The sequence below is a fragment of the Drosophila simulans genome, chromosome 3R (assembly GCF_016746395.2).
Source record: "Drosophila simulans strain w501 chromosome 3R, Prin_Dsim_3.1, whole genome shotgun sequence".
NCBI classification, from domain to species: Eukaryota; Metazoa; Arthropoda; class Insecta; order Diptera; family Drosophilidae; genus Drosophila; species Drosophila simulans.
In genome coordinates, this window is record NC_052523.2 from 15,147,498 (window position 1) to 15,165,581 (window position 18,084).

General features: G+C 42.0%; 1 protein-coding gene across 2 annotated transcripts in view; it reads right to left on the reverse strand.

The window, feature by feature from the left end:
• LOC6728577 (irregular chiasm C-roughest protein) overlaps positions 1 to 14,624 on the reverse strand; it is a 77,692-nt gene extending 63,068 nt beyond the window's left edge. The window contains exon 1 of one of the 2 annotated variants that reach the window (XM_016175130.3): positions 14,365 to 14,624. The gene's annotated coding sequence lies outside the window, so the exon portion shown is untranslated. Of the gene's footprint in view, positions 1 to 13,630 lie in introns of both variants that reach the window. The other variant, XM_016175131.3, reaches the window with a different exon arrangement.
• Between the last annotated feature and the right edge of the window lie 3,460 nt (positions 14,625 to 18,084).

The window sequence follows — 18,084 nt, forward strand, 5'->3', positions numbered from 1 at the left end:
TGAAGCGCAGCAGCCGCAGAAGCTGACAATTTTTATAGTCCCTCAAGCGCACAGATATACATATATGCCAGTATATACGACAAAACACACCCATACGCACACACAGTGGTAATGATGTTAAATAAAATATTGTTTATGTGGCAACATAATAAATGGCCAACTGCCGCCAACCGACTCGTAAAGCACACACCTAGACAATCACATTCGCATTCACAGCGACATTATTATGACCGAGAGCAACTCATAATGGTTTATATATCTCGGCGTCAATAGAAGCCCACCGAATGTTCCTCTATGGCTGCACACTTGACAATTACAATAATGACAGATGTGGCCGACGTGCTGGGGCAAAACTTTGGGCCACTTCAAGTGTAAATAAATGTTTAGACGAATGTTTGTGTTGGGCAAAGAGGCATTGAAAGGCTATAGCTGGTGTTATGGAACTCAGGTGCGAGACGTGGAATTACATAACTTATTTCAGAAGGTGGAACATTTGTTAAATTCCCCATGTAGTTATGGTATCTTACTACGTTCATTTATATGCCATACAATATACGTTTTGGAAGTATCAAGTGATGTTAAAGGAATTAGCAGATTTTCAATTTGAAATGATTTTTTTTGTGAAAAATACGATAGTAACTTGCCTTCCCATTCATGATTATTCGTATAATTTCGCATATGCACGTGCTGCCTTATTTAGCTACTTTTCCAGCCGCTTAGCCCAGTTTTTTTTCCGCTCCGCATCCGAGTGACCCAGTTGAGCCTTGGGAACCTTCGCCCACCTCGCCCTGCGCTGTCATGTTAAGTGTCAGACCCTGGACACGGACACGAACAAGGTCTTGGGCCAAATCTCTCAGCAACCCAGCTGCCCAGGCTGCCTTCTGCAAACCCCAGTAACCACGAATGGGGGTGAAAGTACAGGCGCATTGTGTCCTGAGTTCTTTTGGGGGGAATGGGTTTTCGGGGCCACAAAAATTTTCTAATTTATTATTTTGCGCATTTAAATATTTTAAGTGTCCCGCAGGACTTGAACTCGCTTTTTTGGTCCCCCACTTTTACGCCCTCCCGCTCTTGATAAACTTGCAAGGACACTAAAAATTAGTCGCCTGGCCGCACTCGTGTGTGTGTGTGTATCCCCGTCTCCCTCGCTCTCTCTCTCCGTCCCCGGTTATCTCTTTCACTTTTTGCTCTGCAACAGCGACAGCAGCAAAAGCAGCAGCAGCCACGTTACAAGTTAATATAATTTTAATGAAAATTAACATGAAGCCTGGCACTTTTTGCCACGCTTTAATTTCCCCAAAGACGAGCCCCCCGACACACACATACATATGTGTACATATGTGTATGGCGTGTGTGTCTCTGTCCCTGTCTCACTCCCCCAATCCAGCCATCTCGCTCGCCCCGAGTTGGTTTATTGCACACACCGCTCCGCTATTAAGCGCATAGTTTACCAGCTGCCTTCATTTTTATTCCCCTCTTACATAAGCTTTTTGCCTAATTTGTTGCTGTCGAGTGCGTTCTCGTGTTGGGATTTACGCAACTAATTTCACGTAGGCAAAATGAAAAGGATGCTGCCGCCTATGGCGCCGTCGGCTGTGGGCGTGGCAGCCACCTGGCTTTGATTTATAATACCCGACGAGTTCAGCTCAGTTCGGTTCAGTTCAGTTCAGGGGAAGGCTCAGGCTCGCACTCACACACACGCGCGCAGACATCCTCGCAGGATCCTTTGTAACGCGCTCCTGTTGCACCGGATCAAATTTTACTTGCCACAAACACAAGCACAGACACGGGCACACCAACACACGCACACCCTCAGCCAGCTCGACTTTGATAAAATTAATGCCGCTGGGGACATTTGCGAGCGGTGCACTGCCGCCATCAAATTTCAATATGTCGGTGCATTCTGACGGTTGTCCTTCGGGACTGCAAATCACAAGAGTGCACAGCAGGACGGGATCTAACTGGCTTATAAAAGCAGCGGAAAGAAAGATGAGTGTGTAAAGAACTTAAAAGTTTTTATTGATATTCATCACCGAGCCGTACATTTTCATAACTCTTTTGTGCCAAAATAAGCTCTTTGTCTTGGTAATTTAATTAAGCCCTAGGGACTTTCAAAGCTGCAAATTGACAAAAGAAAACTATATTCATGTTATGTAATTACTGAAACTTAATTGCAAGAAAATAGATGATCGTTTTAAAGCAGTGTGAGCTAATTCACTGAAAAATGAAATACAGTTTTATTATTAGTTAGCTCAAAAATCAATTTACATGAAATCAGTTTAGGAATTATTATCTAGGCCAACCTTAACATTTCAACTAACCGCAGAGGCAATACCAATATTTGGGTCCGTCACTCAGGACCCCACACACTTCTTGGTCATTAGTCCTGTCCAACCTAGAGATAATCAGCCACAAAAACAAGCCTCGAATCATTTTGGTGTTGGCCGAGTTTGCTGTGCTCTTTTCGGCAGGACGGGAAATATGCTCATTTATCAAGAAAGCAGCGAAACTGAGGGGCGATGCCCTCGAGAATCAGATTTTTCAGGGTCTGTTGGTGGATTGGGGTGACAGGACGCGACCTTGACGGGAAGCAATTAGTTAATACATTTTGTAAGTAGCCTTGGTTGCCTTATCTGCAATCGGCAATAAATAAATTACATGACTTTTGGATTTCCTCTGGCGCGTAGAGCTGGGTGAAGTATGGCGTGAAAGTATGGTGTCGTCCTAACGCAAACATCTAATGGTGACTGTGACTCTTTCGCTTGTCTTGGCCTGAATATCCTGCAACTTATCGTGTCCTTGCCGCTGTCTCCATTCTTCTTTTGCACCCCCTCCGTATTTTTTTTTATTGGCCTCGTCTGTCTCAGCCCCGTCTGTCTATCTTTTTGTGTCTGTTTGTTTCTCAGCTCGCATATCGCAGTTTCCGTTTCACAGCCATGTGTCGTTTATTTTATTTGCTGCCAGCATTTCAGCTGCCGGCGAAATCGATTTTTATTTTGCACTCGTGCTTGGTTCGCCTGGCTTTTGTTTTGCTTTTCCCTCTGCTGTTGTTTGCCGAGAGGATATCGGTTTGATTTGACTGAAACTCAAACGGAGTCCGGCATTGAGAACCAGTCTCAGACAGCGGGCTTGATTGGAAAGCCCTCGAAAGACGCTGGGAATTTGCTCGGCTAATGCTGAGGCATTTGGTTGGTTTTTCCCGGTGATTCCTGAGCTTGGGTAACAAGTTTCCGTTTTCGTATCGATTGCCTTTGTCCTCTAATTAGCGCCGCTCGCAACTTTTGTAATTAGTGCATTGTGTTTGAATTTCGGTTTCATTGATTTAACAATTAGGTAGAAGTAAAAGTTTCACGGGGCGATTAAATTGAAATTATTTGCCCAGCTCCCCCTTAAATCCCAATTAGGCATTGGAAAGTGGTCACTGGCAGCTGTCCTGGCAACATCTTAAATTGAAGGTTTTCCAGGAGCCGTAATTAAGCTGGCTTTGGCCTAATGAGCCACGCGATCCGAATTGTGGGCCAACTTCCAGGCTCTCACTTTCTCCACCCATTGAGCAGGCTCCTCTTGTCATATGTCAGAGTTGAGATGCCGAAACGCCCATGGCTAAAATAGGAGATTAAAGAGGCGATAGGCGACAAGCGACATGCAAATAAAACCCGAAGAAGTTGTTGCACTTAAAATGTTTTAGTATGTTGTAATAATACTAAAGTTGAAGTTATTGTTTATTCTTAGCCCGGTTAGTACCAGTTCTTAATAATATTGATTTATTTATTTGGAATTTTGTGCTTCGGTTTCGTGGCTCACAAATATTTAGTCTTCAAAATACAAACATTTGTGCCCAGTGTACCAAGAGCCCAAAGACTTGTCGCTCTCTTCCGCCCTTTTGTGCTGTGATTGGGCCAAACACATGGATAGACAAAAGGTGCCGCCGTCAAAGCGGGAGCTATCACATAAGTGCCCCCATCCCATCCAATGGCCCTTTTTCCCTCTTGGCTGACAGGCTTTGCAGTGGGCTATTTTCTCTATTTTCCACCTTGTTTTCTGTCTTTTTTTGGTAGCTGTGCACTCAGAGAGTTAGCCCACTTTTGGGCTTTTTGTATTGTTTGCCTCTCGCCTTTTGTGTGTGTGCTGGTGTGTGTGGGCCAAAAATAGAGCGCTTGGCAGATTTAGGCGCTGATATGTTTGAGAGAGGTGTGTTTGCAAAGTGCCCGCCGCCTTACCAATTTGGACGCCATACAAACTAATGCGCTTTGATGCCAACTGACAAACCCATCAGCCAGTTGGCACTCTTTTGGCGCAGCTTCTCGTTTTCGCTTTTCCGATTTGCGGCCCTTTCGATTTTTTCCTTTTTTCCACATTTTTCCGTTCACCCATGGACAACCCTTTTGCGAGTGGTGGGTAGCACGGAGAGTGGCCACATTAATCACATTAATCAAATCAAATTAGACGTCCGAAATTGATGCAAATTAACAGAGCAGCCAAACAGCGTCATTCGATATGTGAGCGAATCAATCAAAATCAATCGCCAAGCATGCCCGAAATTGAATAATCGATTCGCTGCCAAGGCAAATACAAATAAGTGTTGATCGGGGGGCATAGGGGAGACATTTTGGTAAATTGTGTAAGCTTGCCATTTAAATGTGTACGCCGGGCTATCGAATTACCAAACGTGTCGCATAAAACACAAAGGACCTCGGCAAGCAGGAAGTTTGTGAATGCCACGTGTCTTATGTCAGGCCACGGGGCGCATTAAAGGCTACAAATCGTTTTAAGCTCTTCACGTATGCAGGCACACACGAAAATACTCTCGAATTTCTCTTGGCCCGCAAACATTCTGGCATTGATTGCACTCACTTATTCATGATTTTCCTTCTTATTTCTGCGGCATTTCCTTTTTTATATCCCCTCTAAGGGGAACAATAATGTAGCTCTCTTATGCAGAAAGCTGCTCACAAATACTTATGTACTATGTGCTTCCCAAGAAGCTGCGATGGCGATTAAGTTCTGTTTTTCTTTGCCTCTGCAGAGGCGAACTCAAATCTGAGTTTTGGAAGAACTCTAGACTTAGGAGAAAATGTTGAGTAAATTTGGAAAAAGTTTGCAGTATTGCCGCAAAGATTATTTAGATAAGATAATAAATAAGCAAGGCCAACATGGCGGATGCGTAATACTTGCCTTGCTCAAGTTCTGCACAAAGTTTTATATTTTATATTATAAAAAATGTTCGATATTAATCTAAAATCAAATCTTTCGTTGACTGACGTCGAACTTATTTATTTATTATTATTCAGTGCAGTTCTTTGACAAATTCAGAACCTTGAACTTTGGAGCTTCATTCACCCTTTCAATACTTGTATTAGATGACAATCTTTTATACCTTCGACAGCATAATGATTGCCGTAAATCGTGACCCCATAGAGTTGCACTATCTGTCCCATCTCCTGTTAGATATTATGCAAAGCACTTAAATGAATGCACAAACACATGGAAGCCGGCACTAACACTCACACATGTACGGGCGCAGAGTGCTCTTAGCCGGATTCTACTCTCTCTCTCTCTCTATTTGGATTTCCTACCCGGTTTCTAGTTGGGGCCATAAAATGCTCGACAGCCAGAGCGCGAAACAAATTGCATTAGGGTCCTGAACCCTTGCACCTGTGCATGTACAGCTTGTGCGGCCAAGGTAAATATGATAAATCACCATTGCTCTGGTGTTTCTCCTTGCCATGACAAATGACGCGGGGCGGAGATGTTAGGGAAAAGGGAAAATTTTGATGCTGCTGCTGCTGCTTCTGCTGGTTCTGTTCAGTACTGTTCCATATATGGATATATACAATAATCGATGCGATTTGATGAATGACAACTGGTCCTGTGTGCGAGTGTGTGTGTGTGTGCTAGTGAGGGGCCATTGCCATATATCGGTTGTATTATGTGCACGAATATCAACATATTTATGTCTGTGGCACTGCGCATAAATATTCATGTTTATGGCCAGATACGGGGACAAACGTGGAGTCGTGCAGCTGGAGCTTGAGCTTGAGCTGGAGCTGAAACGGAAACGGAAGCGGGCAAGCAGTTAAAGTAAGCAGAAATCATAAACGAAAATCACGTAATGCGTGCGACCCACTCGAGGCGTCAGGTGTTGGCGCAATGATTTTCCATTTTACGCCTGAAAGTCATGCGCTAATTTTCTCGTCCTTGGGTTCGCGCCCCACTCGCTCCACTTGCCATTTTTGTCTATTCATTGTCATTTGCCACACTTGCCGCCGCGCACTCTCAATTGACATTAATGACTGGGCCAAATTGTCCTAATTGAGACAGAAGGTGTTGCGCCGGTGAGTTTTATAATTAGCCCCAGCCATTCACATTGATTTGCCTGGATCAGAGATACAAAGTAATGCTGCACTGAGCCCTGCTTGATCCTCATCCCGGTCACGTCCCTTCTTCAGGGGACATGTCACCGCATAAGCAAGTGAAGCAAGCGAAGCACTCAACCGGCGGACTTGACCTTTGCCTTTGACAGCAGCGCCCCTTCGAAAAATGGCTTATATAAAGTTGGTCAGGGCAGCATATCAGGATAAAACACTCTATTCCCCAATCCTTTTGCCTGCCTGTTGGTGTGTGGGTGGGCCAAAAATGCGTTGAGAATATAAAAGTCACGTAACTGGCTGTCGTTTCCTCTAGCGCCGCACACGCGCTTAACCCACACCAACGCATCAGCACACCATCACACACATACGTCTACATCTACATCATTACCCGAAAACTAAGTCCTGGCATTAGCATTTGTTTGTGTTCGGCTGCTTTGATTACGCTTCGATTCGAAAGCTAGGTAAAAAACTTTTACCAAAACTTTTCTCTTCACTTTTTTTGGCCAACTTTTAGCTGGGTTTGCGTGTGCGTGTGCTGAAAAGGGAGAGTGGGTATTAGTGGGCCAAAATGACTTTATTTATGTGTATTATGAAAATATGAAGTGAAAGCCAAAAGGGGGAAATCTATAGGGGCTCTATCGGCATTAAAACTTAGTTAGTGGCTCAAGCTCTAGACACAAAAATAACAGGAAACGTGGAGCACATTTCACCTGGGTTGAGGCCCATTTAAATGCAAAAATCTTCTGGATCTTCTTTCCAGGAGGCTACCAATATGAAAAGTTTAAATTTATCAGACAGTCAAATGGCAAGGCAAATACTGATGATGTTCACGGCAGACAAAAAACAAACAGCAGCAGAAATAAGGCTCTTTGGGGCCTTCTCATTTTTGCCATTGGCAAGAACCGGCAACAGTCAACTTCAACTTTATTTTGATGGCGCGGTAAATTGCGGAAAAATATGTATATGCTGGCAGGAAGGGCGAGCTAAATAAACCTCAAAATACTCTTACTGCAAGGCATTCTAATATTTTTAGTTCGCTCGTTAAAGCTTTATTTCTTTGCTAAATATAAATAATTAAAATATTGCGGCCTGGCAAGGTAACTGCTTATGAAAATATTGACAAGATGAAGTTAAGAAAATTAATTTAAAATTTTTTTAGCTGGGCATGCAGATTCCTATATATTCAATATGAAAATACTTTTTTTAGTGTATGAATAATATCAAAAGACGACAGCAAAGGCAAAAATGATGTGCTTGCCCACAGACATTCATGCGTGTGCTGGCATCATTTTCATACGCGACGCAAAAGTTTTGCAAGCCCAGTAAGGGCCTAAGCAGACGGATGTGGGCGTGGCCAGGAGGTGGGAAAAGGGGCGTGGTCGGGAGAGGGTCGCTGACATGCAACGCGCTTTCAATTTCAGGGCCCCAGGCTAGATGCCAGTTTGGCAGAGTGTGTGTGAGTCTGGGAAATCTTTAAGCGCAGACAGGAAATATTTTGTTGCCCTTTTCTCATCGTAGCCATCATCATCATCAGCATGAACAGCAGCAGCAGCAGAAGCGGTTGAAACATTGTAGCCTATGCTGCTTATTGCGAAAAAATCCTTTCGCAATGTCCTTGCTTCTGCACACTTTTTAGGCCTCGTCCGCTTTAGTTTTCCACGTGTGTGTGTGTGCGTCAGTTTGCTTTTAATAGTTCGCTCGTCCTGTGTTTGCTGTTTGCTTTGCTGTCAACGCTTCATGCGTGACAAACACACGGAGACGAAGGATCACGGAGGACATCGAGGGACACTCGACTCGAGACGCAAAAGTTTGCGTGACTCGCGCATAGAAATTATGGCAGAAACCAAAGGAACGAAAGACGAAAACGGCAAGAAAATGCTCTGGAAATGAGAAGGTCGAGCGAAAATGCTCACATTCGCGTGAAAAATTAGCCGAGCAGAGGTCAAAAAGAATCCCTGATTAAAGAGTTAAGCGTTTGTCATGCCATTTTCCCCCAGCTCCAGAACCTATTCTGCATGCCCTTTTATCTGGGTTAATCAAATGTTTTTCTGGCATTTTCTGTCACTCTCAGTCGACCACGCCCCTGCGCCCCGTTTGATGTTCATGCCTGTGTTTGCCCAAAATGTCAAACATGTCAAATTAATTTTCATATTTGTTTTGCTTTTTAGATAATTGAATGTCTCTTTTATTTGCTCATTTCATATGCCAGAAGTCTGCTTCCGCTCATTTCGTTTGCATGTTTGTTTTGCTGTGGTTTATCTTCCTACATTTTGGGTAAGTAAATGTTTTTTTAATACAAGCAGCAAAAGTTTCCGCTCAGTCTGCTATCGATTTGTTTAAGGTCTTAAAAATTAGCAAATAAACTAAAAAGTACAGATTTGAAAGGACGTTTCTGTAAGCAATTGCTTTATAAGAAAATCATTAAATTTAATTGAATATCTCCCTAAATGTAATAAAAGAAATGTTTAATTTATCAAAACATTTTTCATAATTGTTAATGAATTAGTAAGTCTACCCGAAGTACTAATTACAGTTCAGAGAGGAATATTTCAATTTAAATGACAGTTAAACGATTTAAATATGAAATTAATATTTAAGTAACTATTTTGAAACGGTTGCAAAGCACGGCCTAATAAAGCACAACTAAACAATCAGTTAAAATAAAGTTGAGCTCTATACGAAAAGCTGGAATGGCAACAAATTGCCTAGCTTGAATGGAAATGAATAATTCAATTAAAATCGTAATGAAATTTCTGGAAAATGTGTGTCAATAGTGTGTGTGTGTGTGCGTGTGCTTTCCAGGTGTATCCAGGTATATCAGGAGTACAACTCGGGTAGGTGTACTCATATCGGTGTGTGAAGGCTAATCAAGTGGCTACCCCAGACCCCATTTGTAGAACCTTTGGCATATACATAAACAATTACACTAAGTGCCACAATTTACCAAAGGCCATAAATCAATAGGACCAAGCAGTCGTAGTCTCCGTTTCGTTATATTAATTATTATTATTGAAATATATCTGCCGCAGTCGCCCCGACATTTCCCACTGACCAGAGTTGGGCAAACAGAGAATTACAGGCATTAGCCAGTGTCAATAGAGACGGGGAATCGGAGAAAGTTACCCTGTCAGCCTTAAATTATAGTGTAGCCAAATTTTTGTTTGTTCTTAGCCAGTGATAAGCCCGGCGAAACTGCAGCTAAAAATCAAGCTAAGCTCTTGGGCGCCTCCCCCAAACTATGCAATGGAAATTCAGTAATAAAACGAAATGTAATGGAGAGGGAGTATAGGTGGTCGGGAGCGGTCTAAATAATGTGCCAGAACGGTGAGCTGGTAATAAAAAATGCAGCAAGCAGCAGGCCAAGCGGAAACGGAAATAAGCAAGTAGTCCGAAATCAGGAGAGAGAAAAAAGGACGCAGCAGCTGCAGGAACTTCAGCCCGGTCTGCTCTCTCCATCCCGGTCACTTATTTCGTACACAAAGTACATATTTTACTTAAACATAAGCAATGGCTATTATTTTAAGTTACCCACGCGCTCGCTGATTTAATTTCAGACTATTATGCGCACACAATGCCAACGGTAAACGCAGAGGGAAACTGGTGGAAAACTAAAAGCCCCAAGGAGGGAAAAAGTGTGGGAGAGAGTTGAAAGTTGCCCGGCAAGACGATGCTTTTAATACACTTTGCATAACTAACTGTCAGGGCTTTTATAGTTTTACGATATGATGGTATTACCTTTTGATAGAAACGTGGCGCAACATAAGAAAAATGAAGCTTAAATAAATGGTTTTATAAACAAGATATAATGTACCTATATAAAAGAAATGGAAATAGGGAATGCATTCGAAACCCTATGAGTCTAGCTCTTTGTGTAATCCCTATACTCTTTCCTTGTAACTAGTGCAAAGTTTACTATATTCCGGGGCTATAGCAATATGCCAGTTGAGTTCTGGCCGTAGTTTTGAGCTCATGTTGCTCTTTTCCCTTTTTATGCTGTTGCACTCCTTCATTTTCTTGCCCCGTGCAGATTTGGGTCGACCATTTAAATGGGTTCATTTTCTACAGCAAGTAATGCCCCACCTAAAAAAAAAATTTCATCCTTCGGATTTTGCTTTTTATGGTACGCTTTGCCCGCCTTCGGTCCTCCTTTAATGTTGTATACTGGTCAACATTGAAAGTACATTAGCCTTTTCAGTTATTTTGTTGTCTGCTCATTGGTCGAGATTTAGCATAAACCGAACTGAATGCATGGCTTCATATTTAAAACAATTTGTGTTTATTTCAGTCAAGCAATCATGACTGTGATTTAGAAAGAGGACCAGATAACTTCCATTAAGCTTTGAACCAAATCCCTAATTAATGCATGATCGTCTAAAGTATTAATGAGCTTATGTGAAATTTTAAACAAATGTTTTGTTAACGTTCCGTATCATATGTTAATAGTTTTCCAAACATTTAATTATACATTAAAGCAAGAAGACATATAAATTTGTTTCTCAAGTTATGCTATTCAACAAATTATTCAAAGCCTATTGCTTACTGTCCAAATTTTGATAGGGTTTCCAACGAAATTCAATCGGTCATTCCCATCTACTGTATTGCGAACAAAATAAAATCCGCAAAGATATTTGCGCAAAACCGATGCTCAATTCCCCATAAAATACAATAAAAGCGCAGGCTGTAAGCAGCTTTGATTACCGACACTCTCAACGGATTTATTTCCCCTTGCCCGCTACTCTGACACTTTTTTCGAGCAGTGTACGAGTGTGTGTGCTTAGGCATTTGAAACCTGATTAGTTGTCAAGCACTTCAAGTGCCCGAGCTCGAGTTGTTCCAGACCTATGTTGGTTTGGGCTTACCTCTGCAGCTGTGTGTGAAATTTATTGTTTCAAGTTAATGCCACTTGATGGATTATTTGGCTTTGTACAGCCAAAGCTTTGATTTCAATTCTTCTTTACTTTGAAATGTGATATTCGCCAGTGCGATTTAAAGCGCTTTCATTTGAAAGAGGGGGGATGATTTGGCAAAGGGAAATACGTGCTATAAAGCATGTACTTCTTTGATCAACATAAAAAAAAAAAACAAATTAAATTATTTCATTTGATTAACGTACGAAATTGATCTTGCCCAGCGCTTTTTAATCCAAAAATGGTTTTAATTAGTACACCTCAGGTCATTTGATATCGCGATTTGTGGACAGTGGACTCCTGTAATCTAGCCATTGTTTTTTTTTTTTTGTTTTCTCCAAAACCCAATTTTTTTATGCAAATAAAACCTTTAAAAATGTAATGTAATTCAGTCTTTAATTTGTATAAAAATGTATCCACAGGCGAACAACGTTTTTCTACATCTGACAACCTATGTAATCGATTCCTATTACATTCACTTTTTTAAGGCCCTTCTCTTCGAAAAGTGGAACAAAACAATTATATTCATGTTTTCTAACCCATTTTAATGGCCCATATATTACATTTAAATCTAGTTTTTCATTTGCAATAATAATTCAATATTAGGAAAATGTGTAACCTGCTAATGGTGAATATATTTTCGTTACTTTTATTCTCGCTGTTCCCAGCAACCTGCTGCTTATGTCGGATGTCCCAAAAGTCATCTTGGATAGTTCCGCTATTAACTATTAAAATTAATTGTGAAACTTTTCACTCCGTGCTTTATGCGAGTCACACGCTTCGTCTTCCATTTGTGCTCATAAATCTCGGCTGTCTACACACACCGACTCGCATCCTTTCAGCCGTTGTCCTCGAGAGCCTGTCAACAAAGGGCCAGTGAAAGTTTTCGTGTGTCATGACAATATTTACATGCTGCATTAAACTTGCTCCCCTTGACAGGCGAAACTTTTGCAGCTGCTGCTCATGTTATTAAAGTTGCGCATACGCCAGGTTGTCCCCTGGCCTGCTTGATTTATGCGAGAAGAAGCCTTAAGTTTTGGTCCAGGCATTTAATAATTTAAGCTCTGCAGAAAATCAGAGACGAGATAGCTCCCCACCCCCGGATGCCTCCCTGGCCGGTTGCCAAGCCACGTTGCGCTGACTGAGCCGAAAAATGCAAAAATTTCCTGCTGCCGCTCCTCGTTTCTGGCCATGTTGACAATGGCGGCAACAAAGCGCATTTGGCCAGAGCCTGCAGCCTTGCCAACACCCATACCCATAGCCACACATATACCCTTACCCATATCCACATTCACATCCACATTCACATCCAGATGCGAAGACGTGCTCAGCAAAAGTGAAATGGCAACAATATATGTGCGAATGCGAATACGAATGTTACCAGCCAGCCCGTCCACAATGCAACCGGGTGCGAGACTCACCGAGTTGTATACTACTCTGCTTGCCATATATGTATATAGAAATAAAAAGTAGGTTATGCACAGACAGCATTTTAATATGATTTCCATGGCTTATGTCTCCTCGGGATAGACTAACGCACTTCCCAGACTGACTAACTGACACCCCGGCATCAACAAAATGATCAAAGGCAATGAGAAATATTATCCCTGACACAATCGCAGACAAATTGTAAGTTCCACTCATTTGTGTGACCCACTTTGGCGTTGTGCCTTCAAAGAGATCAGCAGGGAGTTTGAGCAATACTGATGACTAAACTTATTAAGCTTTATACCAGCTAAGTCTGACAAATGCTTATAAAAATGCATTCGCAGCTGAAAACTTTAAAGAAGCAGATTTAAAATTCCTTTTACTATGCATAAAACAAAACTGGTGATCCTAATTTGGTTATAAGTAACAAGCGTTTGGTTTTCCATAATTGTTTCATCATTTTTTGAGGCAATATTTGCTGCCATTCGTTGACAAGAAAATGATACTGTATTACTTAGGGAATTAGGGCATATGCATTACAATAAAATTCCTAAAAGAGATTTTAATTCCCCAATTTTCCTACACCGTCTTATATTTGTTTCCAATAACACTCTTTATTTTCATTCAATTCCGAATTATTATTACAAGAAGACTGCCGGAATTTAAACACTGAATTTATTTCTTGTATTGAGGCCTTTTGTGTGGAATTGTTTTCGCTTTAATACCATTACACTTCCACATACCTCCAAGCTGAATAGAATAAATGTTTCTATTTTTAATGCTTCAACCTTCCTAGCACAATGGCCTGCATTATTATTCCTAGCATACTTTTGAGCGCTCACTTTCGTCTGAAGATTAGGTATGTCGGTACAAAAGTATATATACGTTTATTTTGGTAGCTATTTACTTCCCACATGCACTTACCCCTGTTCTGGCCGTATTGTATCCTTTTGCTGTGGCGTTTACTCCGCTTTTTGGCGTTTTTTACGGTCTTTGTAATAAAATCAGCCCGCAGGGGTTAGGAAATGGAGTTGTTTGTTGCTGCTGCTGTGCTTATTGCTTATTGCTCCTGTAGAGGGCGTGTTGGCGTTGAGCGAGTTTTTATGCAGCCAGCGAGACGCACACACATCATATCAAAAGGAGCTGAAGGAGTTGGAGGAGCAGCGGCAGGCAATTGAGCAAAAAATATGGCAAAGTATTTGGCGGGTGCGAGGCATAAATTTCGATTTCGTCGGCCTTGCTTTTGCTTTGCTTGTGCTGCTAACTTTCTCGTCTTCGAATCGCCGCCAGCCGCGAGGCCAATATTTAAAGTAGCAGCCGATGCGAACTTTATTTATGACTCAATAATGTGTATTTTGATTTATGCATTGTGGGCGCGTACACAAGCGCACATATATAGTCGTACACTGTAACTGCGGCACACACATACACGCTCCCAATCGCACTCACTCACTCACACACACTCACTGTATTGTTGCCTCAAGCCAAAAAGGACGCGATTTGCATAACAACACATTCAGAAACTTAACGCAGGCGTTTGAGATGTTTCTACTTCTACTTCTAGCACGTGCACTCTCGTCTCGCTTGACGTTTTACTATTTTTATTTGGTTGTTGTATATTCAGCATTCAACAATTGCGATAACCGATTGAGATATACCTTCGAAGAGCTTGGCTGGCACTTGTTTCTTGATTTCCAGCCCAATTGCTTCGTTCGCCAGTTTGCGGATGCGGACGGTCAACACTGCGGCTACGCGATGTGAGTCGATGCGATGCGATGCGATGCCCGTACGACAGCGACAACGACAACGACAACACGACAACGGGAACGAGAACGACAAACGGCGGCAACGGAGCACGACAACTACACAAATCCACGACCTTTTCAGTACTAAAGCTTCTGGCCATTCATTCGTGGCTTTGGCCACTTTTGCCATCGCCCTCCACGATTCGGATCCTTCGGCTTTCGCTCGGGTCGCGCATTTTCGACTTGCCGAACAGTCGAATCCTTTGAGTTTCCCTGTGTGTGTGAGCCCTGTAAGTGGGCCAACGCTGGTCGACGATTCGATTTCGAAAGCCAGAACGGCTGGCAAGGGCCAGCGTATAAGAGTTTTGGTTGTAAAATCCAAAAGCCGTCTTGGTTGCCAATCTGTGGAAGCCAAGTGGTAGGTAAGCTTACCTCAAACGCTTCATGAACTTGAATTGTCAAGTTTGGGAGAGAAATATAAACTACCAGTGGCAAAAGATAAAAAGGTTTTTGTGAATGACAAAATAAGTCACTATTTATTTTTATCTGTTGATAATAATACTAAAAGTTATAAAAAATATATAAAGTTATATTGTTGAATATATATTTGTTTGCTTAATAAACAAAATAATATTGAATCGCTTGTATTAAAAATCATCTTATTCCTTTCTTTAAATGATCCCAAATGTAATATGATTTTATTTGTTTTTTAAATCAATATTTAAATATGCTGCCATGAATCTGGAGGTATATCAACATGAAATCCCGATCATGATTTATTTGGGAGTTTCCAATTCCCTTCCCCCCTGCCGTGGGCGTCCCGTCCTACCTCAACACCCTTTTGCCCTTGCGAACCTTCTACAAACATATTCCACCACGCATTCCTGTGGAACCTTTTGCTTTCCCTCTCTTTCGCATTTCCATCCAACTCTCGAGCTGCCTCTCTTCAAAATCGCATCTACCTAGATGAATGAGAGTTTCAGAAAGCGGTTACCAAGAGCATCTCGCACTTACTGCAGTTTCGCTGGTCAAGGCAGCCAGTCAAGGATCACAGATTACAATGAATGCATCACTAATGTATGGCTAAAGTACATTCAATTAAACTATAGACCCAGTAGAATATATATATCTAAAATCTGCATAGGTAAATAAAAGACGAATACAAACCTTTTACGGCTTCTGGCAACGTTTTAAGAAACGCTACTTATTAAACTCCTACTTATTAAACCAAAGCCTTAAGCCCAGCTGAGTGATTAATTAATCAGAATTTCCTGATTGATTTCCTCAAGGTGTAGGCTAAAAAATGGCACCGCTACAACTTAACCTACACCACCATCAAAATCACGCATCACACCGCTTACAAAAAAACTCTACTACAATGGGGTGTAAGCATGTAAGTTGACATGGGACCACGAGACCCGAAGCTCGCATCTCTCCCGCTTTCTCTGAACTTTCTCTCGGCTTTCTCGGGCTCTCTTTTCGATTTCGAAAGCGTGGTTTCGCCAGACATGCGCCCGAAACCAGCAAAAAAAAACCGAATGAATTGTGGAACGCGAAAACTTTCGCTTGGCATGAATGGGATTTTTTCAAAATTTCCAACGGTTTCACTCTTATACCACTCAAAGAAAGCTCTCGCTTTGTAAGGCGACCCACTCAAAGGATGAAGAATGGGGCCCATGGGTAGCACTGCAACAATTGCACAGCCTAATCTTATCAAATTTCATTTACACGCTTGGCCAAACTCTAATGGCAAATCCAATGCCGAAATGAAGATAGCACTAAACCACTTTCGTCAGCACACACACACACACACTCGCGGGCTGTTTTTCCTTACTTTCCCCATATATAGTGTGCACATATAGTAAATGTAACTGGTGATGTTGTCAAAGTATTTGGCTCCTCAACGCGACATTCTTTGGGCCAAAATTGCGCTGGCTAAACATTAACTAAAACTGCAAAATTCCATCACTCACACACACATAATCAAAAGCCCAGGACGACACTCACACACATGCAGTTTCGTGTGTGGTGTAGATTGTCGGTCTTCTGTTCCTGCAAAATCTCAACGCTCAACCGCCAAGCATGGCATTTCATCAGGCGGCAGCAACGAGAGCAGCTGCACCAGAATCAGTCCAAAACTAATCAGGAATGGCCGATTTGATACCCATTAGTTGTATTTTAGATTTTGCAACACATGTAGTTCTTATAATCAGCTATTCTCTTTAAACATTTTATTAAACATAAACGAAAATGTAATTCAATGGTGTTCATTTGTTTTTAGTATACGTAATAATGCACTATTATTTATAACTACCCTAAACCGAAATGAGTAGCAAGCTAAAAAAAACCCTTAACCCCTTTTCCCTGGCTGGCGAAAAACCCCAGCAATGCGAGCAAAGGAAGTGCACTAAGTGCAGTGACCAAATAGCTGCCAGAGAGTCCCGAACCGGCGGCTGATCCTGCTCCGCTCCTGCTCCTGCTCCTGGGGCTGCAGCTGCTCCTGTTTTGCTGCTGTTGCCACCGCCCGGAAGTGGCAATGGTGTTGCACATGACTTTATAGCTTTTACATTAATGTGTGTGAGGGTGGGGGGCCTCTGCGTTGTGTGTCTGTGTGCGCGACAGTTTGGCTATAAAGCAAAAGTTGCATTAAATTTAAATCATGAGACGGCGGTTTGTGTGGCCACCGCTCCCTGATGAGCACACACTGTCGAAAATATATTCGGCTAATTAAATGTGTGTACTTTAAAGGGTGTTCAAGATACTTTGTTGAAAGAATCAAGAATATTCTGGCCTTACTTGAAGTGAAACTAGGTCGATTTAGAGAACTAACTGCTTATGCAATTTTTAGGTTAATAAGATATCGAATTTCTAATTTTTTCGAGTAGTGCCGCCAGATTCAAAGTGAGCTGAGCTGAAATGAGCTGGGTAAAGTTAGGGCCAAGCGGTGTTCAACGTTTTGTCATTAAAAGTTGAGTTGGTGTTGGTGCATCGGAAAGCTTTTGGCGGTGGGCTCAAACTTGGCTTCTCCTAACCGACTTTAAAAAAAAATAGAAAACCAGAGCCCTGCAATCACAATTAGACCGACAACACACGCAATTTGCATGCGAACACGATGCGCTGTGAGCAACAATTACATAATTATAACGCACTTTTGATGCATTGTCATAAATAGGACTATGCATGTGTGTGTGTGTGTGCCATGGCATCAACATGCCTATGTGTGCGTGCAGGGCAACTAATTAATCAGCTTTCGTAATCAATGCTTAATGATGCAGCACCAACAGCGGCAGCACAACGGCATTTAAATGGTCTATAATTAAATCAAACACTCAATTAAACTGAGGACGAATCGAATTTGGAGCGCCAGGCTCAAATTGGATACGGTTACTGATGGCCTGCTAATGAATAGCAAGCAATACGAAATTACAGCCTGCCAGAGCCAAGTCATTGAGACCTTTTTCAACCTCTGGCGGGCGAACCTCAGATGGGTTTCACTCATTAATTAATCAAAACTTCAAATAGTAACCACAGAAACCGAACGGGCTGGGCCGGAACGTGGCGCACATCAAGCTGACCAATGGGTACTCAAAGGATTGCTTTGTCCTTTGGCAGGCTAAAAAGTTATCCGTTAAT